The sequence below is a fragment of the Anser cygnoides genome, chromosome 2, assembly GCF_040182565.1.
Source record: "Anser cygnoides isolate HZ-2024a breed goose chromosome 2, Taihu_goose_T2T_genome, whole genome shotgun sequence".
NCBI lineage: Eukaryota > Metazoa > Chordata > Aves > Anseriformes > Anatidae > Anser > Anser cygnoides.
In genome coordinates, this window is record NC_089874.1 from 33,820,155 (window position 1) to 33,846,066 (window position 25,912).

At 38.2% G+C, this 25,912-nt stretch overlaps 1 protein-coding gene across 11 annotated transcripts in view; it reads left to right on the forward strand.

The window, feature by feature from the left end:
• The first annotated feature begins 1,838 nt into the window (after positions 1 to 1,838).
• Positions 1,839 to 25,912, forward strand: part of LOC125183516 (dynein axonemal heavy chain 11-like) — a 59,148-nt gene continuing 35,074 nt past the window's right edge. For 2 of the 11 annotated variants that reach the window (XR_007165656.2, XM_066991820.1), the window contains exons 1-2: positions 13,055 to 13,225; positions 15,481 to 15,714. The gene's annotated coding sequence lies outside the window, so the exon portion shown is untranslated. Of the gene's footprint in view, positions 1,971 to 13,034; positions 13,226 to 15,480; positions 15,715 to 23,328; positions 25,203 to 25,912 lie in introns of those variants that run through there. The other 9 variants (XR_007165655.2, XM_066991821.1, XR_010829173.1 and 6 more) reach the window with 7 other exon arrangements.

Here is a 25,912-nt window from a genome sequence, read left to right on the forward strand (position 1 = left end):
TTTCTCTACATACCTTGCTGAATGTGTCTATTCATCGTGCTACAGCTGCAATACCTACCTCAGGTTGAAGCTTTCAACCATACTTGCCGAATCGCACGGCAAGAAGACCTTCAGTTTTACCAAACTGTTTGAGACAAGATTTAAGGAAACAAAAGAATTGGCAGCAAAGAATAAGGCGAATAAAACTTGGGGAAATTTCCTGTCAGTCACTGAGGTTACAGAAGAAGTCAGGAAACTTAGGACCCATCTTTTGGATTTTTATCCCTTGTTTAGTGGTAGAATTATCTTCTTTACTGCACTTATTTCTCCCATGGACATGGGGAAATTACTTGCCTTCAAAAGACAGATAGATGAAGCTTTTTCACTAGTGCCCAATTAAGCCTGTAGACTGTTCTGAAAGGTTTGTCTGCAGGGAAGCAAAAACCTCTGCACTTATACCGGGACAGCTATTTCTTCTGCCACTCTGTGATTCCAGAAAGGAAAAGCAGATCAAGCCTGCCAGTGAGGAGCTATACTCTACAGATCGATAGCTCCAAAGAGCAAGAGGAGTTGAAAGCAAATATTTCTCTTGCTGTTTCCTTGAAAGAGATGGAAAGTGCTCCAAAAGTTAGTTATGTGCTAAACGTTGACCAACGGGTGAGAGAGCCCAACTCCAAGCTCCAGCGACAGTGCTGGCCCCTGCGGAGGGGGCAGCAATCCCTTTGCACTGACAAAGAAAAGTTTATTTTCACAGAAAAGAAACCAAGGGAAGAAATTTAACGTCCCCTGTACTGCAGAAGAATTTGAGAAAAAATCATCCAGGGGCTTTACAGTTTCGTGTACAAAGCAAGAAGGAAGGACAGCTCCAAAGGTCTGTTGGGCAGCAGCCCGACATGCAATGGAAGCATTACCTCAAAACTTGTGCTCAACTTTCCAGAGTACTTCACAAGTGGCAGAGCAGGGCTCTGGGCACTCAGATCTTGGCTCATGCAAACATAGGTGCTGTTTTCTAGGGTGTGATGGGAGTAGAGCTCAACTCCTACTCATTATTTTTTTTTTCCTAGATGATACCTGTTTTTGAAAGCCTTTCATGATCATAGAGGTCTTCTGGCTATTGCTGCTTTGGTTATATGGTGCAAACCAACTTTTGCTGCGATGAGAAGCCATCTCAGGAGGTTCTCTGCAGCCTGGCTGACCAGCAGCTTGGCTGAACATCCTAAAAGCAGAAAGAGGAATGAGCAGCTGCTAAGTGCAAACCTCAGAGAGAAATCACTGTCACTCACTAAATAAAGCCGGCTTTCTTTGCGGCTGACATAATGGATGTTTTTCTCAAACATCAACAGATTTTTGCTTTCGGTGGGTTGAAAACATATATTCTTCAAACAGGGATATGTTGTTTGTATTTAACTGGGCAGCTCTAGCAGCTGTGAAGGCAACCACCGGTGCCGCCGCCTTCTTTCTGCAAAAATAAAAATGCCAGCCGAGGAGCGGCTTGAAATTGCAGTAGGAAGCAGTGCCGCTTTCCTCAGGGGCAGCCCCGGGAGGGAAGCGGGGAGCTGCGGTGGGCCAGGCTCCCACCTCCCACCCGCCGGGGGCTTACCGGGCGGTTTGGCGAACCTTTTCGCCGGGGGACGGGGAGGCTAAGAGAGGGGACCAGGAGGCAGCGACGGGGAGAACGTGCTATGTATAGGCGCCGAGCTACAGGTGCCGTCAATTAGCACGGATTCCTCCGAGCCCGGCAGCTCCGCCCGTGCACCCCCCGCCCTCCATCCCCGCCCCAGGGGCTGCCGCGGGCGGAGTGGCGGGGGGAGGACCGGAGGAGGCAGGGGAGCCTCGGGGCCGGCCGCTGCCAGCCTCTGCTAGTGCCTCTAACAGTACCTCTAACCCTGGTCCGGAGGATGCTGCTTGCCCTTCTCCATCGCCCCCGTGTGAGGGAGCAGCGGGTTGCTCTCCCGAGAGGCTGGAGGGCTCAGCGACCGGCAGCGGACACGGTGAGGATGTCGCCCCTCGGCGAAATTTAGTTTCAGCAGGAAGCAATAAAAAAAGCGTGATTTTGGTTTTGTACGGGTTTTGTTGTTGTTTTGGTTTTGATCTGAAGGGAGCGGTTGGAAGGAAGGAGAGAGGGGGGGAAGCTTGGAAATAAGTTCTTCGTGTAACCCTCACCGCATCCGCATCTCTTCCCAGATAAGCAGAGCGCGTTTTAAGAATAACTTGGTGGTACCAACGAAGGGGTGGAAATGCTTGTGTTTGCGGTGGCAGTCCTTCTCCTGTCTCTCCCTCCTTCTACTCAATGTACGTGTCTCTGAATGCCTTTTGTGCCATTTACTTTGACAAAGATCATTGATTTCTTCTTCACTGTGCTGCCTCTGTAGCGTACGTGCTGCAAATCAGAAATATAGTAACTGTGTGAAGTGTCCTGTTCAAAAGGCTTTGTGGCAAATTAGCTGTTTTCATGACAGTGCCATTGGGGAAGCCTGTGGAAACTTTGTGCGTGGTTCACCTTCTTCCCCCTCCCTTCCACTGATGAAGTGATGCTTGTGCTACGGCCAGTTCGCCTGGTGTTTGTACCTCTGGTTGCTGAGCTATCCCAGGAGCATGTTAGCCTTCCTTGAACGAATTATTTCTCTGCTAAGGAGCTGTCTCAGTCCCTCTTAGTGCTCTGCGTGATAGCATCCTGTGGGCTGTAACCTAAGCAGAAGGGTCACTTAATTCTATACACACTTGGTGTGATGGAGTGAATGACCACTTGTCAGCATGGTGTCAGGTTATGCTCAGATTAGCCACTTCTCAGTTATCATTTTTAACTTTTTCAGACAGGTTATAAATGTTTTGCTTCAATGAATATTCAGGTTCTGAGCAAGCTGTGGCATTCGCAATAACTTGCAGAGCTGCCAAGCCATAAATACAGAATCCTGGCAGACAAGATTTTTAAGAGTTTGTTTGTTTTTGGACATGAATTCATAACTTATGGTGAGATTATGCTGTTGGAAATCTTGCATCCCACTGACTTAAGAAGGAGTCATATGCACGTGTATATAGAGATGATCAGAATTTAGTCTGTGGCAGTCTTACCTCATGTCCTAAATAAAATGCAACCTCACTGGTATCTGGAAGTGAGCCCATTATTCCATATCTACTAACTACAGGGTAGATTTTGCTTGCTTCCAGCTGGAGGATGAGAACAATACATCATCTTGGCAGAGCAGGGATGGTATAGATGACTATATGCAGCTATGTATATTAAATATGTCCACGGTGAAAGGTGGTATGGAATATCCACAGATAGTTTTCAAAATACAATTTGCGTGGTTGTATTTTCAAGCTTGGAGGCTTGGAAAAGGCCAGCACACAACTATAAGGAATCTGGAAAAGAAGGTTTAAGAGAACAACCTAAGTCTAAGCACATACAAGTGCTCATGTAGTATAGGTGTTCTGGAAAATATTCTTTGAACTCACAACTAGTCTGTCTATTTTTCTTTCTCTGCTCAGTCCAAACAAGGCTTGCTGAGTCTTTGACTTCTGTGATGGATGAGTTGTTGAAGAGCTCTGATGGCTAGCTGCGGCTCTCCTCATCTCGTTTATTCTTGTCTAAGTGGTAGTACAACTGCTATTATCAGACTGATAACCTGCATCTTACTTCCTTCAGATGCCCCATGAGCTGACACAGAGCTGTCTGTGCTGTGAGGAAGACCACAGAATGCCTTGAAATGGAAAGCAGCAGAAAGGACCTCCAGTTCAGGGAGCTGTCTCAAACACCACTTGAGCATACAGTAGTTTTTATAGAAGAGGTATTTATAGCCACATGCTCGTAATAAAGCAGCAAAGACAAGACACCAGAGAGAACTGATGAAAAATAACTGTTATGAAAGGAAAAACATACCCTTGTAAAAATGTGGCTACTCTGTTCTCTTAGATGCTCATCAGAGAAGGCTTGTTGCTGGAGGCTTAGTTCTGTGTAGCATGTCACTCCTATTTTCTCTGTGACTTTTCATAAAATGGATGTGACTGCTGTCATCTGAATTGTTTACAGCATGAAATATACGTTCTTTCCTGTGCTCAGGTCTCTGGAGCTATCCTCGATGTAATGATAGGTGGTGTACTTCTTGTCCAGCGCATGTCATTGTGGAGCATGAGTGATGAGTCACTTCCCTGGTGGGCAGTAATGACTAACTGCCGCTCATTCAGGAGCAATGAAATAGCGATGCTACCACACCAGCAGCTAGGTGCCTGTGGAATCATCACCACAAATCAGCTCTCTGCTGTCTATGTGATGTAAAAACAGTTTATGTCGTCACATGATTGAAGGCCTTTACAGCTGATGAAGGAGTAAAGCTCATAAGAAAGGAGTTAATAAGAAGGAGGGAAAATAGTGTTATACCAGATTTCCCCAAATTGTGCTGCTTCTGAAATGGAAACCGTAGGAGATTTCTATACAGTTCCTAAACTTGTCATATGAGAGTTACTAGGATGAAGCTATAAAAGCAAGTATTGGCATGAGATTTTTCTTAAAGAGTAAGACACAAGAAATTCTGTGCAATTCATGTTCAATTTCTTTTAGTGTACGTTAGTCTTAAAGTTGCATAAAAAGTTCTTGCTTTATTAACAATGCTGTCTAATGGACATGCAAAAATAGATCTGGATAAAAAAAAAATTGTTCTGGAATAACATAAAAATGTTTCATTTTGAAGTGTAGCTGACTCTACTTGAATATTTCCAAGAAAAAAATAAATAGGTAATTTGAGGTAATTCAAATCAGGCTTCTACTTGTGCAAGAAAAGTTATCTTAATATTGCATTCAAAGCTCTGTTTTAAACTGACAGTGAATTTACATTTAGTGCAAAAAGGCAGTGTCATTGATGTGAAAACATTGTGCAGTTCTTTCCTGATTTGGAGTCATGCCTGTGGTCCTGACCTCAATTATCTGGATTTTTTTTTTTTTTTACTTTTTCCCCGTCAAAATTTTGAGAAGTGTTGGCTTGTCAAAAACAAACAAACAAATATACCAGCCACACCATATTTTTAAATGGGAATACTCTAGTTCTGAGTACGTTTTTGTAATTACAGATCCAGGATCAAATCTTGAATTGAGGAAGAGACTGATATTCAGTTGTTTGTTGTGCATAGTTGAAATGCAGGAAACCCACGTTTAAGAACAGGACAGCCAAACAGGTTTCACAGAACTGTTTTACTTGTGTCTCCTGCATTTCTATGAAAAAATGACGTTTCCAAAAGGGAATAAATGTATGCCATTTATGCCACAGTATTACAAATGCTGTGTATAAATACTGATGACAATGACAAAAAAAAATATTTGTCTCCTTTCTGTCTTTTAGTACTCTTGTTATCAGCATTCACATTTTAGGCTAGTCATTATCTCAGCAGTTTGAGAGGAAGTGATGGTCCCCTCCTGATCTTGAGAGACATTGGCTATGAATAGGAGTGGTGATGGAATCGCAGCTCTCCTGCTGGGAATGAAATCTCTTCCTGATTGAAGCCCATGACAAAAATCCCATCAGCTTCAAAGGAGAAAGATCTCAAGCACAGAAACTTGAATGCCTCTGAAATCCACTGTTGAGTAATTTAGAAAGGTCAAGGATTTTTGAAGGAAGAGAAAAAGAATGAGAGTTAAACCATGCATAGTGTAAAGAAAAGAGAAAAGAGGAAGTTGTTAGATTTAGCAATGAACTGTGAAATTATCTATATTTATTAAGGAAGCTGATTTTTTTTGAAAGCTAATATAGGCATTCATCTGGCTTAGATATTCCTGGTTAAACTGTGAATGGGATTATTTCTCCTTTGGTTTGATGTCATGGAAATAAATATCTAAGATTTGGTTGTCATAAACAGTATTTATAGTGCAGTTGTGTCTGTTTTCTTAAATAACTTACTCTGCAGAGAGAAGCCAAAATTTTCCAGCAGTAGCACCTTGCCAAAGCTCTTAAATGCCTCATGATTGCCATTCTTCATGTGCTGCTCATCTGTGTTGCAAAGAAATGTAAAGGCTTCAGAGAAAAAAAAAAGTGCATACAAATATTTAAAACGTTTTGGAGAGAGACTAAATGAGAAATAAAATCTTAGGTTTTAACATGAACTTAGTACTTGCTCAGTGTATACACAAGAATTTTAGCCTTGATATCTAAATCTAGTCTCTAAACTGCAGTAACATCTCATACTCTGGCTTTGGAGGTCAGCAGCAGGGTGGGGAAAAAATAAGTGGGTTTAGTAGTTTCTCTTTTCCTTACTGGAGCAAAGCAAAACTCTGTCTATTGAGTTAGGGAGGTTTAAGGGGTTTATTATGTGAAGGGAGTGTAACTTCCTAAATAAAGCCACGAATGAACTCATTAAATCAATGTCTCTTCTCAGAGTCCATAGGGAGTATAAAACAAGTCTAAGGCATGCTCTATGTATGAGCAAGGTGCTTGGAAAAGCCCAGCAGACCAGGCTGTGAAGGGCTGAAATGTATCTGGGGCCAGAAAAGCTCCTGTGTTTTATGAGGCCTCCCATGTCCAAGTTCTCATATCAGGACAGATTTTATTTTATTTGGTTTCTCCACAGGGAGGGTTTCTCTGTCAAGGGTCTATAGGATGGTGGCCAAGGACACCATCAAGAACTGAACAGCAGCTGAGGAGGAGAGCTGTGGACTTCTTGAGGAAGGATGGAGGCCAGGCCCAGGAACTGGCCCTAATGACAGATCTTAAGAAGGCTTTCAAGAGAGAACAAAGGCTATATTAAAAGCAGGGCTCCTCTGCTCTGAAACATCTGGCAGTGCTCAGGTGGAGGCTTGGAAGGTGGAGTGTGAGCTGAAGAAATTGGTACTTTGTAAGGGCCTCATAAAATAAGGGATGAAGCTGGTTAAAACAGATCAACGGAAGCACCATGCTGCTTATTCCAGCTGCTTTAACTCGTATTTTGCCCACTTGCTTACCCATCACAGTCAAGCAATAATTGCAAAGCAATAGGTACAACAAGGCTGCTCTGGAGCAATTCTTGTCTTTGCTGTCAAAGCAAACAAAACTAAACTCTAAAAGTGAACCCTGAGTTTGTAACTGCTTGTGCACGAGCAGACTTGCTTATTGTTCCTTACTGCTTCTCTTCCCGTTTATTTTTCATATTCTTGTTTCTAAATTATTCCTACACAGAGGAGTAAATGGAATACAGTATGGATGTAGCAGAATATCTGTAGGTCTACTAAATCCTGAGGCTGAGTTCATGGGAAGGGAGTCACATCCTTGAATTCTGTAATTCAAAAGTTACTTGTCAGTATTGATATTTGGCAATGAAATACTTTGAGCCTTATGAGGAACTACTGTGACTGGAACCCATACACTGATGAAGACGTTCCTCTAAGAAATCCACTGGGATGCTGGTGCAAAATTACAATTAATCTGTCTATGACTTGGACCTGAGTCAGTGAAATATTTTGATTTGAACATATGCTTAATTTTAAACATGAAAAATAGTAATATCAAGTTTCTACATGATGTTCTGAGCAGAGCTCTGTAATGGCATGTTTTAAGAAACAATGTGGAGAGAAGTTAGGGAATGTTTTTTGTAGGGAAAGAAGGTAAAGTATTTAAAATAAATGCTTGAACTGCAACAAATTTCATAATTAGTGGTATGCATTTGCACCATGTGAAAATGTATGTTTATAAAAGACTTAACACATGTACCTATTTATCAGAGATCATTTTAAATATGAGATCATAGCCTGCAAACAAGCGAGATTCAGATAGTGTATATATTAGTGGCTGTTAAACCATGGAAAGGAAGGTTTGGGCTACACTCAGGACTTGTTTCTCCTGTTAGAAATACTGGGTTAGTGGATATAGGACTTTGCAGGTTCCTGTTTCCCACCGCTCTGTTTGCTTTTTAGGGAGGAGGGAGGGAAGTAGGAGGGAGATAAGAAAAATGGAGTTAACGTGTTCTGGGTTACTGAAGCTGCTTCGTATCGTTTTCAGCGGACTGATAAGCGGTGCTGTCCCAAGAAGTTATTTCCATCTACAAAACTATTTGACTGAGATTCAAGTGTGTATTTATGTTGACAGAAGAAAGAAAACATAAAGCTGATTATGATTTAAATAGTCATGAGTTTGAGAAGTGTGGCTTGGCTTAGCTTGCTCTTCTCACACATAAAGAAACAGTTCGTAGTACATCACTGATAATTAAGTTACTGCTATTACCAACTTGTAATGTTGCTTTTCCTGCTTTGTCTGCAGGTGTTAGTGCCTATCCTAAGCAATAAGAAAAAAAACAGATCCTGGCCAGGTTGTATTTCCCAAAATATGGAGCAGCATGTGGAAATCATGAAAAACAAAACACAAATTATGAAAGAGCCGATGTCAGGAAGAACTCATCTGCCTACATTACAGGTGCAACAGAGACTGATTTGCATCAAGTATATGCTGAAAATAAGTAAGGAGACTTCTGTGTGACTTATGCAACACAGCCAAAAAGAGGGGGAAAAAAAAAAGTTCCTTCTGGTAGTTTCCAGTCTCAGGTATAAACTGATAATAAATTACATTAACAAGAAAAGAATTAAACACTTAGTGTTCCAAGTGTAATATTTTCACCACTCATTTTTTTCTAACCATTAAATTTTTAGAAGTATTTTCTGTGTAAATAGTACATTTTAAATGCTGTAATTTCTACGTCATATGAAAACATGAATTTAAGACTTATGCTGTCATAGTGTCACCAGAACTTTGAATTATGGGAAGTTATGCCCCCACAGTACAGAATAAGGTGTTTTTGTTGAATTACCTTTTCAATATGTTTTTGACAGATTACACTTTTCCTCTGTTGCCTCGAGCATTTAATGTGAACGGGCATCTTATTGTTTTCAGTGAGATTAGTACTATCTCAAAGGTTGGCATCAAAAAGGAGCATGACATTAACAACTGTGATGTGCATCTGTTGTTTATAGGAATAACAATAATCTGAGCCATGTCCCAGAATATTCATAGTTTAAGTAAAACAATGGAACAAAGGCTTGATAAAAGTTTGGGGCTGTCTGTGTACAGAGATTATTGGTAATCAGTTGCTGGATGAACAAAGATTTATGATCCTATCAATAATAACTTCTCAAGGCTCCCGTCAGGGTCAGCTGCTTATTGTATGTCATGGCAAGGAAGTAGGTGTGCCAGGCAGAATTGTGTAAGTATGGACTTCAAACTGAGGCAGAATAAACGAATTAGCTTAAATGAAAGGGCTGAAGGGAAAAATAGAGTACAAAAGGGAGAAAGTAAACTCCGTTCAATTAATATTTATTAAAGTGCCTTGACACATATTGTTAGTTCCTCTTTGTGTAAACACTGGCAAAGTGTAATAAGAATATATGAAATCCGTTCAATATTTATATTAACTCAGAGCTCATTCAGGCGCCAAATTAGCATGTAACTTAATTATTAGAAAAGTAAACAGAAAAATTCAGATTTGCATCTGGAATAAGTGCAAGGAACTGTTCAAAGGATCTGCTGCCAATAATTTGAGGATGCTTGGCCGTGGTTTTGATTTGTAAATACACCTGAGGCTGTGATCCTTGTATTCATAAACAATACTTTTAGATCTGTCTTCAAATTTTTTGTTATAACTTTCCTCTGATCATAACTAAACTCCAAACTTTAACGTTGTCCATTCTTGAATGTAAAGGGGATGCAGGGATATCGCTCTACTATCACAGTACTGTGCTTGCTTCGAAATATGGGGTTCTTTTTCCTGTTATGCAGGCAAAATGTTCATTCTAAGTACTATGTGCCACTGAAACAGTGGTTATTAGCGGATCGCATCAGATCCATAGCACTGTGAATGGGAATTGTGCTGAACCTCTTCTTCGTGGCCTTTGTCCAGAACTCCAAACTGAGCTGAAGTTTTGGAAAGCAAGAAAAGGCAACCTTTTGTATATAAATAACCAGGTAAATGGTTTCAGATGCCATTTTAAACTTCAAGGCTAACTTATTTTTGTTTGCCTTTCCCCCTACTTTCTGAAAAGTGAGACACCACAATGACTTTTTAGTATTTTATTTTTAACGATAACTTTTAGTTGTTTTCCAAATTCATCAGGCTTTGCATAAGTTACCAAAGAAAATGGAGTTAAAATGGACAGTGAAATTAGTGATGAAGGACTATGTAGCCATAAGGACTTCTGCACACCCTGTTGTTCCTGTCCATCTTTTCTAATTTTTTGCAAGTTTGTATTGCATGTTGCTTTCAAAGTTAAAACCAAGAAGCATTAGTAACAACAGTGAAGATCAGTCCTTTCTAATTAAATGTAGCAAATTCTTAAATTTGCCTTGTTTTGGTAGTGAGCGATGTGTTGAAATATTTTAAAAATGTTCACACAGGAGAGAAGAAACATTTATGTTTATGAATTCCTGTCTCTCTGCTGTATTTCCCGTACTCTTCTGGCATTTTTCCGACTTGCTACAGTTCCCCTCATCTGCCTAGATCATAGTCTCACTTTAAATAGGGTGCAGATGTTGAGGACAGGATGAAGGAATAACGAGACAGGACTGGTAACAGGTTATTATCTGATTTTCTATTTACTTTGCAGCTAGAATATTTATTTCATTTTTTTTTACTTTATTTTTTTTCTGTTTTCCATCTTTCTTTTCCGTAACATCCCGTCTTTCCTTAACTTCTTGTTTGTGATGTACCTTATGAACTCTCCTTCTTCATGCTCCCAATAGCTCTACAAAAAAAATGGAAGGTACAGACAGTTCTTTCACTAATCTAGAAAAACAAAATTTGGCTTTCATAGGTCAAACCATTCCAAATCTATGTGAAAAACTATTAGAAAATATTTCAGAAATTCAGTGTATTTTGTAACCCTATATTTGAAGCTGTTTTCAGTTGGGATTTGTTGTTTTGTTTTGTTTTTGGTTTGTTTGTTTGCTTTTCAGGGTATACATGCATTAAAATATAGCTAAATAATCATCCATTTATTTTCCATAGGAGATTTCAGTGGGGAAATTCTAGTTCAGAGATTCAGATGGTTGCTCTTCTGATTTATTTTTTCTCTCCAGAAACCTCTGGAGAAAATGAGGTTTAGAATAAATTTTATTGTTGGGGAAATTGGTGCCAAACATGGCTATGAAACTGATGCTGTTGTTAAAAAGCTGTGATTATTATAATTTACAAGTGAAATAGCTCTTTTTAATTTAGAAAGATATGCAAGGGTATTTACTTTCCAAATATGAAATATCGTTGGGAGCTGTTTTTAACCTGTGCATTTTCTGTGCTCTTAATCAGCACTGTTGCAATGTCAGGTAAGTGAACATTGTAATGAGCCCAGTTCACTGAAAGTATCTGGGGCCTTTACAGGGGGGTTCATTTGGCATTGATCAGCCTTTATCTGATGGTAGACTCGAGACATTTATTAATTAATTCTCTGAGGGAGATTGTAAGTTATCCCAAATTCTCCCTTCTTATCTTCCTACTCTTTTGATGGGTGACCATGATCTTTAAGTGTTGGTTATTTTTTTCTTCTTTTGTTAAATTCTCGCTTTAAAGTCCAGTTGTTCAAAAAATGATTAAAATCTTAAAAGCCAAATAAAGCAGCTATTATCCTGCTTCTCAGAACATTTTCAAGGACATAGAAGATGGTATGGGTAGGGTGAATTACATGTATATTTTAACTGTGTTTATATGCATGTTACAGAATAATCTATAATTTGTCTTAAAAATAAGTATAAGTCATGATGTTGAGATATATTAGAGTTTCAGGGTATGATATGATAAATCAAGCTCCTTTGTGTTCTGAGTTGGCTCATTATTTGTGTTTTGTGTGTATGTCTTTTTTTTTAAGTTTATGTGGATACTTTTCATACCATAAAATAGAGGAGAGAGCAGTACCAAAATCAATTAGTATTTGCATGTTTTCAGCATCTCTTTTGATTCTTCAGTCGCAGTTAATTTGATGATAGATAAAGTCTGATGTTAAATGACATTAAACAATGTAGTTAGCAATAAAGAAATATTTGGCTAATATACTGTCGTGTATAAAATTAAGCTTTAATGGAATGTAATAAAATGCCAACTTCTTCTAAATGTTATTCAGTTTAGGAGGTACTAGCTCTGCAAACAATGCTCACAAGTACTTATGGTTAAATATCACCCCTAGAATTTTGAAATAAAACCTTAAATTATTGACACATTTGAAGTTTTTCTTTTTTTAATAAAAATAAAAAAAATCCTGTAATAAAATTTTGATATTTCGATGGGTAAGATAATTTTGTATTACTGATTTGAAATATATTTAAGCCATTTTTATCTTGATGTATGACTAGAGAAAAGCATTGAAATTTTAATAGTTCATAAGGTGCCTTTACTTAGCAAATAATCTACAATGGCAGAATGCAAAAATTTGCAGATGTCTTCTGAAATTGTGAGGCCTGAGATGCATGGGGTACCTACCAGGCAATGGAAAGACAGTATTCAACAGTTCCTGGCCACCTGTGTAGGCTGGCATTGCTCTACAGCTTTCACTCTTTTAAAGTTTTGAGCAGTAAAAGCACAGATTTCATCTACATTGAACAGAGGGCAAACATAACTGCATGTATGAGTCTGGATCCTTCCCAGCTCCTCACACGACAGCAGCAGCCCAGAGCAAGCCTGCTGTGCCTTTCACTGAAAGGCAGAATAGCACAGGCTTCTGCAGCCTATGAAAAGAGAAAAGCTGATGGTGTCTGTTAAACTCCCATCTTGAAGTAAATATGGAGTCCTTCCCCTTTGACAAAAAATGCCAAACCATTAAACATAATACTGGAAGGTGTGGTGGGGCACATAGCCTTTTCCAGAATACCCAAGTGCACCTACCTCTTGGTGCGAGATTAGCCAGGAGCATAACAGATCATCAGTTGACCTCTTGTGAACAGGCTTGGCCTGTCCACTTGCTGAGCGTCTGTGTAGCTTCATAAGCAATCTTTGGCTTAAGATGTGACTATAAAACCTACATTGGATAAATAAAGGATAACTTTGAAGCTAGGTTAGTTCAGAAATGGTCATCTCTTAAGCTGTAGCATTTTTTTTCTTTTATATTTTACAACATTTGTAGATATTGTATTGTATCTGAGACCACTGGAAAAAAATACATTTGGCTTTTTCAGGAGATGGAGTTCCCAAAGATCCATAACTTAATCCCACCTTTAATCCCACCATCTGCCTGATATGGAGTCACTCCAAGTCCTACAGCATGTGTGCATGAACAGGAGTTCTGCTGCAGGAATTTTGCAATCTGCTCATTGACCAGGTAGTTTCAGTAAGGGTAGTAAAATGTATAAATATCTAATAAGTAAATGTTAGCTGTTATGCAGCATACCAACAACATAGTTTATTTTTTTGTTAGTTTTCTAATAAAAAACATAATTACATTTTTGATATGCTCAGACAGTATTAGATCATTAAATTGTGAGCTGAATCATCAGCTGAGTCATCAGCTGTACCATTCACTTACTGTGTATTTAAGAATGAAACATGTTTCTTGTCTAGTGAGAGAAAACTGTTCTTTGCAAGCCATGTATCCTCTTCAGGTTGGTTGTTGCTCCTTACCCCTCCTTTCACATAAGTTTGCTGCCTCTTTTCTTTCCAGGTTTCACAGTAGGTATTTGCTTTCATGAGCTGCAAAATGTTGATAAGAGTTACACAAATAAGAAAATATGCAGTTTGCATACAAGCTGTGAATGAGCCAGCTTAGTGTGTTTTCTGTCCTGTCATCCATGAACTTTTCTCATACTTCTACTGAAATCCACTAGTGGGGTGAAGTATGAGAACTTCCACATGCGGGCAGGCAAGGCCATTCTGTAGGATTCAGTGTTCTGGAGGCAATTCTGTTGGTCAAGAAAAAGAATCCCCTTCAAAGACAGCTTGTTGTACTTTCTAGATGGTCACCAAAATCCTCCCCAAGGACCAGCAGGCAGCCAGTCTCCTCAGCTTCCACAGTAACCTGTGAGCAGGGGATGAGATAAGAGACTTGATTTTCTCCTGGAAGAAACAGCTCCCAGCTCATGCTTACAGAACTGGTGGAGGCTTAGCAGGTCTGCCTCTGAGCAGGAGCCCTCTGAGAACACCTGGAGGAGTAAATCTCCATCTTCTCTCTTACAGGCTTATAGCAGTATTGGAGTGGTGAGTGTTGAGTGAGTAGAGGGTACTTACCTCTTTTTCAGGAGAAATAAATGTTCTGTGAACATCTACACTGGATGAATCCTCTCCAGCAGGATAGGAACCGAATGCAAATTGCATTAGATTAGATTTGCTTAGAAGGGAAACTTTATGTGAAGAAATCAGTCTCCCGCTTCACTATGCTATCAGACCTCCTGTTTATTTTCACTTGGTCAAACATCCGTTATGTGTGACAAGGCCCCACTTGCCACTCCTTTGACTTTACACCACCTCCTTCCTCACGTATTTTAGCTGGACTTCAACGGGCTAATTTATAATGCCGTCACTGAAATTAGTCTGAATGTCTGACAAATTATTGTTGTGCATTAGAAGGCCAGCACTGATGAAGGTCAAAGTCTGCTCATTTTGATCTCAGCCCAAAATATCAGGTTTTGAAGTGGTGCCAAAAGGTTTGGATGGAACCTTATATAATCCTTGATTTGTAAGTCTTGGAGAAAAAGGGACAAGAAGTAACTACAAGGGGTGTCGATATGAAGTAGAAGAGTGTGGGGGAAAAAGTAAAATGAGAACTATGACCAGAAAAAGGTTTTACTTCCCCACATTCTTCCCCTGCAGACTCTACTTTCAATGCATTAGCTTACAGATTCACATCAAATATGTGAAGTAAATTCTTTAATAAATGTCAGTTGTATCAGTTTTAGATAAACTGATGAGGTAAGCAAAAAACAAAAAAATCACACACACACACACAAAACTTTCCCCCAGCCCCAATAAAAAAATCTTACTGCATGCAAACAAGGTTATCCATGGATCCTGGTTTTCCCTCTCAGGTTCTTCATGATGCTGTCCAGAATTATACATTAGGTAAACATGTATCCTAACTTTGACTCTGCATCTGGGAGAAGCCCTCTTCTGCTAATTTACTAAATGAAAATGCTAGAAGGATTTGTGTAGGTATTTGTGTATGTGCTGGCACTACATATGCTACCTGAGGATTACTACTCAAAGATTATGAAGGTGTTATGGCAAACAGACAAATACATTTCCAGCGTCACTTTTTGAGGGTGGGAAAAAGTACCTTAGCTCTGTTATTTCCTGAATGTTCACTTTGCAGAATATGCTACTTTAGGATCAGTCTAGTTGGTGGAATATGCAACTAGTTGAACATTGGGAGCACCTCAAATTTGAGAGTTGCTTTATGAGACAATTGAAAAACTAGAAGAGTTTGAGGTAACAAATTAGAAAGCTAATTATTTTTGTTTTCATATACTCATATATGAAGTGGAAAATAACTTTAAGTGGTGTCATGAACAGTAATTTTTAAAATACTTTTATTTTAAAAATTACTTTTTTTTTTTTTCTGCTGCCCATTTATTTACATTCCAGTCTAGGTTGTATCTTTCATTGGAAAATCTTTCCAAAGATGAAACTGAAGAAATATTGGAACATGTGAAAACAACAAAAAATACCTTAAAAGTCTTTAAGGATTCATTCTTCAATCACAGAAACAGATCGGAAAATTACTTCACCTGTGTCATGGAATTTAAACCATGGGATTTCAGACCTGAGATATTTTTTTCCAGATTTGATATGTTTCCCAACCACTCACTGAACACTGAGGTATTACTAATAATCTATCTTGTGGATAATAATTATAAAAATATTATTTGAGAAATATGGGCTATTTTCAGTTATACAGACAGCATGACCTGGGTTTCTAATTTCCAGAATGAAGAATTACAATGCAGAGGCAGTGTTGAGTAGGATGCAAATATTGTATGCTGTGCAAGGAGCAGGCTGGTATTAACAAGAAGAAGAAAACAAAAATAAAAATGTTTCCTGAATCCGGCCCTTCCTGAGATTTTTAAAGTTGCTTGAATGAAGTGCTACTCTTCATATACTTGGCTAAGACTTCATATGTGTTCATAGCTAGGATTTTCTCCTGAGTGCAGCACCTTTATCTGTCTGTGTTTTGTTTTGTCTTGTTTTGTTTTCAAGAACTGAGATGAAGTCATCCACTTACAGCTAAAAAAAAATGCGGTGTTTTAGGTTACAGATTGGATGAGACAAAATACTCTACACCTCTGCTTTTAAGTCTGTGCCAGCAAGCAAGAAAAGATGAAAAATCTGTGGCCAGACAAGGAAGGTAGAATGTTGTTTTCTACTCTTGTGGTTAGGGTGTTTGTGTAGAGCAGGAGCAGTCATAGGTTCTTGTTCCTGCTGCCAGGAATTTTTTGTGCTTTTCTGAGCCTGGAAGCAGTTGTAGCAGGAATGTGGGCTGCCTGCTGATTAGGGTGACCTTGTGAGGAGTGGGAGATTCACTTTAGGGATCTGAGCTGGAAAATGATGCATTTTAGCTCTGCAATTATTTAGCTAGTGTGCCTCTCCATCCTACCACTCTAAAATATTATCAGAGGGTAAGAAATGTAGTCCCACAGTGTCTGACAATGCCTACCAGGGCAATCTCTGAAAGGATTTTGGGGTAAATGCATGGGCTCTTGACTGTCTATTGGCAGACCGATAGGTCGTGGGCTCAGGCTGGATGGTTGTTGAACATGCTTAGGAACAAAACCACACCAGCAATTTTGCAAAAGCAGCTGTCAGAGGCATCACATACAGCCACTACACATAAACCAACTGGTACTGGCAGTTGTGTTTCCTGACATTCAGGTGGTAGCCACACTGAGTTTACTGTGGTCAACCTGAATCGAGGCTTGAGGCACCTGAGGAAGGCTGAGTGGAACAGAGAGACCTGCCTTGCAGGAGCCAGGTCCCTTCACGGTGAGGAGGCAGCTGGGTGATGTAGGTCACAACTGAGTCTGGGTGTCCACGGCCCACCAGGAGTCTGCTTGATGAACCTGCAACTGTTTTGCTGTTGAATAGATGTTGCACATTTCTAAACACACTAGGAACCAGCTATTTCCATCCCTCTGGGGCACAAAACAATTACTTCATTCAAGTGAAATCAGAGACCATAGAAATTAATTTGGCACATGTTACAAAAGAGGTTAGAGTGGGTTCACTTTTACTCATCTTAGAAAGATTTATGTTTAATTTTCAGAGCAGCATTTAGAGAAGGGCTATGTTAATAAATCATGTTTATGCTTGAAAGTATGTTTATTAGTGTTTACTCACTTTAGCTCAGACTTTTTTAACTTAATCTGATAAAATTAAAATATAATTAAATTTGTATGTACTATAGGACAATTCATTTCTACTTGTGTTTTAATCTTATAAGTAACTCGACCAGGATAAACCATTGCTGGAATTACCTGTTACTCTTTCACATTTTTTTTTTAAATATTAAGTATTTAAATGATAGGTTTTAACTTCTCATTCTGCCAAACCAGAAGAGCGAAAGTCAAATGAGGCAAAAATATTTCAAACAGCAGGATTGTTATTGTGTTTTTTCTTTTGTGGAAACATACTGTTTGTTAATTTTTGTTCATTTGATCTAGCAAACTTTCATCAACATGTAGGGATTTCAAAAGATGGAAAAAATGAACTTTGGTGGAATTGTGGGGAAAGTTCTAAGTGAACATCTGCAGATGAAGATTTTACGGAAAGCTGTGAAGTTTTTACAAAGAGAGCATACGATCCTTGAGATTACAATAACGTTGTCAAATTGCACCCTGCACATGGGCATTTGAGCCTTCATATACTCATTTATTTTAAAGTATCTGAATTTGGAGGTTGTGGAACTAGGAAATATGAGTGAAAAAATCTGGATAATGTGGAACAAAATCCCCCACTAACATCAACCAAAATTTAAAAAATAAATAAAGAAAAAAAAAAGAAAAAAAAAAAAGACTAATTATTTTTGCTGTCAGTTAGTTCTGTAATTTTTTTCATTTATTTTTTTTTCCTGAGGGTTAAGAGGTAAATTATGTATGGTTCTGGTGTATATAACTAATCAGTTAATTTCACTTGAAAATATAGAAACATTTCAAAATGTTTGGTATATAATGTTGTCTTACACTCATAGTTAAAACAATTCCTTATAAGTATACTCATTCATTTTACGTGTATTTGGTAGAACAGAATATTTATTACTGTTCTTTCCAGAGATGCTTTTTTGTTGTTTTCAAGATTATGGTGTCAATTCATAGCTATAAATAACTGTAAACTTGGGAAAGGGTGTTTGTTCTGGAGGATTTAATCTTCTTTTAATATAAATTCAAACAAAGCGGTACCCTATCACGTTACTTGGCTTGGCACAGCTGCCTGCTGGCTCAAGCACCCAGCTGTCTTCAGCACAGGCTCTGGTCCAGCGCACAGGATGCTTTATGCATCTGCATTAAACAGCGGCCACAGAGAAGTGAGGAGCAGCACAGAGCCATCCAACTTCCAGGTGAGTGTCCCAGCTGCTGGAACACTTCCTCAGACTTGTTCCTGCTCCACCTGGCATTTTTGGCAGAAAAGCAGCCAGATCTGCAGCACTGTAGAGCAGGGCACTGTCCTGGGGTCTGGGGGCTGCTGATTAAATCCCCCTGAGGTGGGGATGTTGCTGAACCCAGGTGTGCCCCCACACAGGTGTGTGCCCCAGCTCTGCAATGTGAGCAGTGGAAGAGGGAAGCAGCCCTGACACCAGCTGCAGGTTTCATGGTGTCTCTTCTCTGCCACTGATCCAAACATGCACCATCACAAGCAGGATTTAATCACCCCAAACAAGCTACCTTAACAACACACTTGTTCAATTCTGTCTGCTGACTGAGCTTCATTCGATTATTATTATTATTCGCTACTGGATGACCAATTATTATTTCTACACTTACACACTCCCTCCAAAAAAATGCTTGGGTCAGCTGGTTCTCCTAGATGTATCCCTGCCATTTACCTGTGGTTCTGATACCTGTGTGTACCCACAAGCCTTGTTGGGTTTGCAGAGGTGCAAACAATTTGGAGATGGGCTCAGCATCCCCGTGGGTGGCTTTGTTGGCTTGTGGGAGCTTGGACCTGTTGTTTTTGGTAGTGCAGTTAATGCAAGGAGTGTGTACTTTGGGTAAGGTGTTATTTTTACAGGCAAATTTTCTGAAACAGACCCAAATCTTAGCATTGTTATTATTTAAATAATTATTATTTAGGAAGTATATAAATTTATTGTTCTATTTGATGTGGTAGGAAACAAAGCCTCTGTGTGTGTGCATGTTGATTTTTCTTGCAAATATGTGACTTAATCTAGGTAATTAAAGATCCAGAAGAATGGATGTAAACTAGATTTGAATTAAATGTATGGCACAGGTTTAATTCATGCAGAAGCCTTGCAAAGTTGTTAATGTTTTTAGGGTAAGAATACATGCAGTACTGTAATATCCAAAGCAAACCTTCCCATGTCCTCACACAGTCAGGATTCACTATAACATACCTCTAAAAGTCATCACTCCTTGTAAAATCCCTTATGATTCACACTAAATTCCTGCTAATCCTTGCACAAAGCTACAAAGCTTCTTCAGAAGGAGGTGAATGGTAGCAGGGACCTACTGCCTCTTTTTTTTTTTTTTTCTTTCTTTCTTTCTTTCTTTTCTTTTCTTCTGTGGGCACAGGATGCTCTGAAGAGTCCTTGGCTGTGGGAGCTGTGGTTTCAAGTCACCCTTTCTCAGGGCTGTATACAGTTTGTCTGGTTTTGCCTTTATCTCAGGAAAGGATTCCCTGCATACTTGGCATATAAATGGAAATGTTGCTGAGAATGCTTGAGTAACAGCTTTAAACTGCTAGTTAAAGTGTGGCAATTATCGTATTTACATAGATTGTAAGATGGTTGAGGTTGATCTGGTTTTGAGGCAGTGATTCCTTCCTTAGTGACTTGACTGACTTGGTGCAAAAGCAGCCTTTGTAGTGCACTTCTGAGCAATCATTCTGCACAGTGAGCTTGTTGACTTTCCAGGTAAAGCATAGCCAACAAGAGTTAGATTTCAAGCCTGAGCCACTCTTATTCATCTATGCAGGCTGAGTGTTGACAGAAGATGTAAAAGTACAACAGTAAGCAACAATAATTGTGTTGTTTTTACTGTCATTGCTAAAATATTTTTTCAGTCTCTTCACAAAGTGTTTACCTTTAGGTTTTACAGTATTAATCTGGGGTTGCTCCAAACAATAGCTGTCAGTGTGAAGTTAATTTGTTTGTCAGAAGCTTCAAGGTTCACGCTGTTCAATGTATGATATTTGAATAGTGTCAAGATATTTCCAAGAACAAGTTTTATATACTTCTGAATAGGCAATGTGCTGTATGTTTGGTTAATATGTGGCTAGACTTGCCTGAAATCCAGAACACAGCAATGATTTTGTTTGTGATGGGACTGGGGATTTTGACCCTGAGGAGGACAAAAGGAAGTTCAGCCTTCAGGGTACAAATATGGACTTCTCAGATTGATTGTCTTAAGTGGACTTCTGAAGTGCATATTTTAAATGCATATCACAGCCTGTGACAGAATTAAAATTGAATTTCCCTACTGGCTATGGAGAAGTGCGTGTAGTTCATCCTGCCATGTTTAGTCCCATCTATTTTGAGTATATGCATGTGGTTTTCCTGCAGTGAGGTTTTGTTTCTTTGTTTTTAAAGCACATTAGTAGAAAGGTAGAAGACTCAAACAAGCTGGTTTGATAAGCCCTTCCATATTTGCTGGTTTTTATTTAAATGTCTACTTCAGCTACTGGTACTTATCTCCCCACCCCAAGTGACTTACAAAAAAAGAGATGCAGCCAAACAGTAAAGAAAAGAAAATATGACTACTTTCTCAGAGGTGATCAACGTTTAACACGTTTAACAAAAGAACAAGGATAGCTTTACTAGTACATGTTCCTGTTTGTGCTTTGGTGTCCTTTAGCAAAAGGTGCTGGAACTCTCCCTTCACAGCTGGCATGAGAATGCATTAATATGCTCCTGTTTTTTTCCTCCTCTGTTATTATTTTTCCAAAAGTGCTCATCTGTGGATGTGGTTAATTACTTTAAGTATTAAGAAAGTACAGCTGTGATATGGAAAAGGACTGTTGTTCTGTTGCTTAGAACATGTGGTAGATGCAGATTCTTAAGATAATCTAATTAAATGTAACAATGACTTAGAGTCAAAACATACTGTTTACTTAGAGAGTTGGCAAAGTATTTGAGTAGCTTAAGTTTGATGCTCATAATATCCTGCTTAATGATAACATGCAGAGATAGTTGGGACTTGTTAAAACTTGTTGAGAAGGTCTTTGTTTAACAGAAGAGTTAACAGTAGCAGCATAAATGTAAAGAGGAGTATTAACTGGCATAGTTGGCTATTCCTCTTAACAAGCTTCCTGAACAAAATATTGTAATAAGTTTCTTTCCTTGAATATCTATATACTTGGTACACAGGTCTTGATCTTGCATTGTAAGGTAAAAATTATCTGAAATGCTAAGTAAATGTTTCGGTTATTAACTCAGATTCTGTAAATAATAATCACTTAGATAACTGATCATTGCTCATCGGTTACAATAGGGAAGGAAAGAAGGTCAAAGAGTTGTAGGTCCCATGTCCTGCTCTAAACCCCAGAGTAACAGAAGAGCCATGACTCTCTTCATCCTCACCATTTCCACATGTGGAACTCCCTCATGTCCACAGCCTGTCCTATTTTTTTGCCCTCCTCCTGTATCATTTAGAGATTGGGAACAGAAAATGTTCTCAGAGGTGTTGTGGTCACTTTGTTTTGAGCAAGAAACAACATAAGGTGTCTGTTTTTTTTCAAATACAGTCAAGAAAATAGTTTTGTAAGGCCTTTCACAGGTTGTTTTATTGATCTGATACCTCTTGTCTCTCATGAGTGAGCCATCTTGATAACTGCTGATGTGCAACTACCAGATGAAGGGGTAGGACACCTTTAGTGTGGTTTTATTTTTCACGATTCCTGGGGATTTTTCAACACTTACAGGATTCCGCGTGGTAGACAATTCAGAAACACATGGTGTGCATTAATAAGCTACTTATAAACTGTTTTCGGTTATTTTTATCTACTTCATCTGAGGAACAGGAAATTAGCTTGTAAGCCATTTAAGTTAATATATTCACAAGTTCACAATTCAAGTTTCAGGTTTTTCAGAGAGAAGTAAGGTTTCTGGTGATGTACTTCACAAGAAGGGGATCACCTATCTTTAAAGAAAATACTGTATGTTGCACAAAAATTGTGTTTTGTTTAAGTACTTGCCCCTTCTGGAGATACCTGTGAAGTTTCCAGACTGGGTCAATGCTAGATAAGCTCACAGGGTAGAGTTAAATGCTCACATTCTCCCACAAATTAAGCATGTTATCTTCACGTCACAAAGTATTCCACTGTTTCAGGGAAGAACTCAAATATATACCTCAGCCTAGCCTCTGTATTTTCCTTCCTCCTTTCTTTCAAGTCATAATAGGAAAAGATTAATGAAAAGTATTTTTGCCTCAATATTTTCCTTGGGCAAGCAGGGAGGGAAATAGCTCTGTATCTGTGGTCTCTGGTTCTTATGTTTTAGAGGAATAGCAGATCTATATGTGTAAATTTCTAATTTTATTTTCTTGGCACCATTAAGGGCATGATGACCCTTGAAGAAGACATTATCATGACATTATTTTTCTAGCAATCTGAGAGAAACAAGTGATAACCAATGTTATATAAAATACAATTCATGTGCTTCCTGAAAAGAATCATGGTGACTATGCTAATATATCCAAACGTACTCCTGTAGTCATCTTGTGTTCACTTAGAGAGATGTTTTTTAATGTTACAGGAGTTAGATGATGATTATTTTGGATGTAAAACCAAAACCCTGGATCTTGACAGATGTCTCGTCTCAATTCTTTGTGTAGGATTTCATGACTGCTCAGGTTTAGAATCTGTGTTCAGGGATAGTACTTATTTAGATAAAACTATTTTTCATTTATTATTAAAAAAAAAAATGTGTATTGCTTAAATTACAGTTTCTATCTAGGTAAGCTATTTGTGAATTGAATGCCTTGGAATATTAAGTACTTTGGTAGTACATCACAAGTGTACATAAACTTTAAGAATATGCCTTCAATTGAAGCTGGAAACTACAAGGGCACTATGGTTCTTTTGGAATAAATGTAATTTTTGTGAAGTATCTCATCTGCACAATCTAAGTCCTCAAAGTCTGTTTGCATTTTATGATGTTCAGAACACAGGTTCTTTCCAGGAGCCATAGCTAAGAAGTAAAAAAAAAATATATATATATATATATATATATATTATATTTGATAATTTGAAGAAACAGAGATTTCCTGTTCACCAGCATTCTGTATTTGCACTTGACTGCACAAGACATGGAGAATCTTATGGATATCAGATGCATCCAGGCTCTTCCATCAACAGTGTGGTGTACAGTTAATTGGGTAGCTAAAACATATTTCTGTAGTGGTATATATTATTCTAAAGCAGGAATAATTAAAATGTAAGATGGAGAAAGTTGATTAGAAACAGTTTTTCAAGATACAGATTAGGATTTGTCATATTCAGAGCCTGAGTGAATGATATCAAATTATTAAGAACAAGGCAAGCATGTAAGATGTTCAAACAGGCAGTGATTTTGAAAGACACAAAGAGAAATCTTACATATCTATTACTGCCCGTGATAAGGCCTCCAACAAAGTATTGTGTCCAGGTGTAAGCATTACATTTTAAGAAAGATGATCCCTCAATAGTTATTGAGGCTAAAGAAGAAAAGGCTGAGAACAGACATAAATCTTCGAAGACATTAAAGATTTCTGCATACAGGAAGGAAATAGGCTGTTCCCTACATCCAGAACATAATGAGCTTAATCTAAAGTGCAGAAAGTTCAAGTGTAATAAATGAGAAAACTGCTTTATGGGAAGAATAATGAATCACTAGATTGCTAGGGGAAGTGACATGCTCTTCATTTCTGAAAACCTTTCAGGGAGGGTTAAAAAAACTTCTTTTGGAAATGGAACAGGTATAGCAGACATTGTCTTGGAGCAGGAACACAGACTTAATTACTCTTAAAGTCCCTTTTAGACGTGCACATCTATGACATTTTATACATAACACTCAAACTGTTTCAAATTATTGCAAATTAGTTAATATATTAAGCATAAGACATTAATAATTAATACTTAACTAATAGCTTTGATTAAATGAATTTTCCTTAGGTTGTCACTTTGGCATTCTTGGCAATTAAATGAGTATCTTGCATTAAACACTGGCATTTCTTCTGTTTCTTTCCAAACTTCCTCACTGGATTCAGATAATACAAACAGTATCAAAGCTCTTTCAAAAGGCAGATAACTTCTCCTAGCTTTAAACATTGCAAGGAGAATGGAAAATGACTTATCCTCAGAAAATTCACTTCTGCTTGCCTCTTGGTAATTTATTTACAGCAATAGACTTCTTCCAAAAAAAAAGAAAAGGCATTGAAATAAAATTAAGACTTTGAATTTGCATGAGACTGCATGAAGAAACTAATGACATCTGAAAGAATATATCTGGAAAGAAGGAAGAAAATAAACAATTTAGAAACATGCAATGTGGTATTTAGAAAACATCTACAGTACAGAGTCCATGCCTGGATCTGGAAAACCTAGTTCCATACATTCTAGGATCTAAATTAAACTATCATACTTTAGATGAATTCTAGAATTCATCTGCATAGCGAAATTTAAGAGGAAATTTTGAAATATGTGGTCTGTTTCTCATCACTTGATACGTACTGATACTGAGCTTGGTACAATTCCAATCCTTGTACTTGAAAAGCATTTTGAATGGGACTTCAAGGTGGGAGAAGAGTATTGCAGAGAGAACTCTCTAATGCTTGCTTTTTCTTTTCTTCTTTATTTTCTTTTAAGATTTTAACCTTCTTTGGAAGCTTTCCAAATAAATAAAAAAAAATAAAATAAAATGGATAATTGCAAATATTTATGTGATGAACACATTAAAAAGGTATGCAAAATGAAAAAATAAAAGCTGATTTTCTTGTTAATTCATAATGGTTTCATTTCTGTTCTATGAATAAACATGTGGAAGAAAGAGATGAAATAATTAACAAAAATATGTCAATTGCTTAAGGAAAATTTGAATGGTCTGTACAACTAAAGGAATGAATAGAGACATCTTGGTCCTACTTCTCATCCACGTCTCACCGGTAAGTGTTCATAATCACTGATTTAGTGGAAAGTTAATAGCTTTTAAATAATCATATAACATCATTAATTACTGAAAAAGTGTGATCTGCACAGTATGGCCCTCTTACACAAGTGCATTTATACACTCATGTTGTGCATGTGTACAGCTCAAGTTTATTAGTATATTCTGTTTCTGCAGCACTCTCAGAATTACTTGTTAACATCTGTAAGAGATTTCCCTGATCATTGTTTGGATGAGTCGATAACTAGCAAACCCAGGAATTTCTCTGTCCCAGGACAACACTACTATATGCCACGTAAACAGTATTATTGTGTTAATGCTTTCAAAGATACTTGTCTGGGAGCTAGATATCCAAGTTACTTGAAAATTGTGTCCTGCCTCTCTTTCCTTTCCTGATCCTTCACCAAACATGATTTTAGGTTGGAGCGCAAAGGATGAACAGCTCCTGTAGGAGAGTTAGACCCACCTGAATTAAATTGGGTAATAACCATTCCACCTGCTGATGAGCAGAGTATTTTAATGACTTCGTATCTGAGATTAAATACAAAGTAAACAAAATGTCTTTGTGTTGAGACTTCTGACAGGATAAATGTGAGATTAACAGTTTATTTGCTTCTTCCAGCTAGTGGCTGTATTGAGAGAAGTGAAATACCTCAGATGTTGAAGCAACCCAATATTCCAGATTCTACTTTAGCTCCATATGAGGGA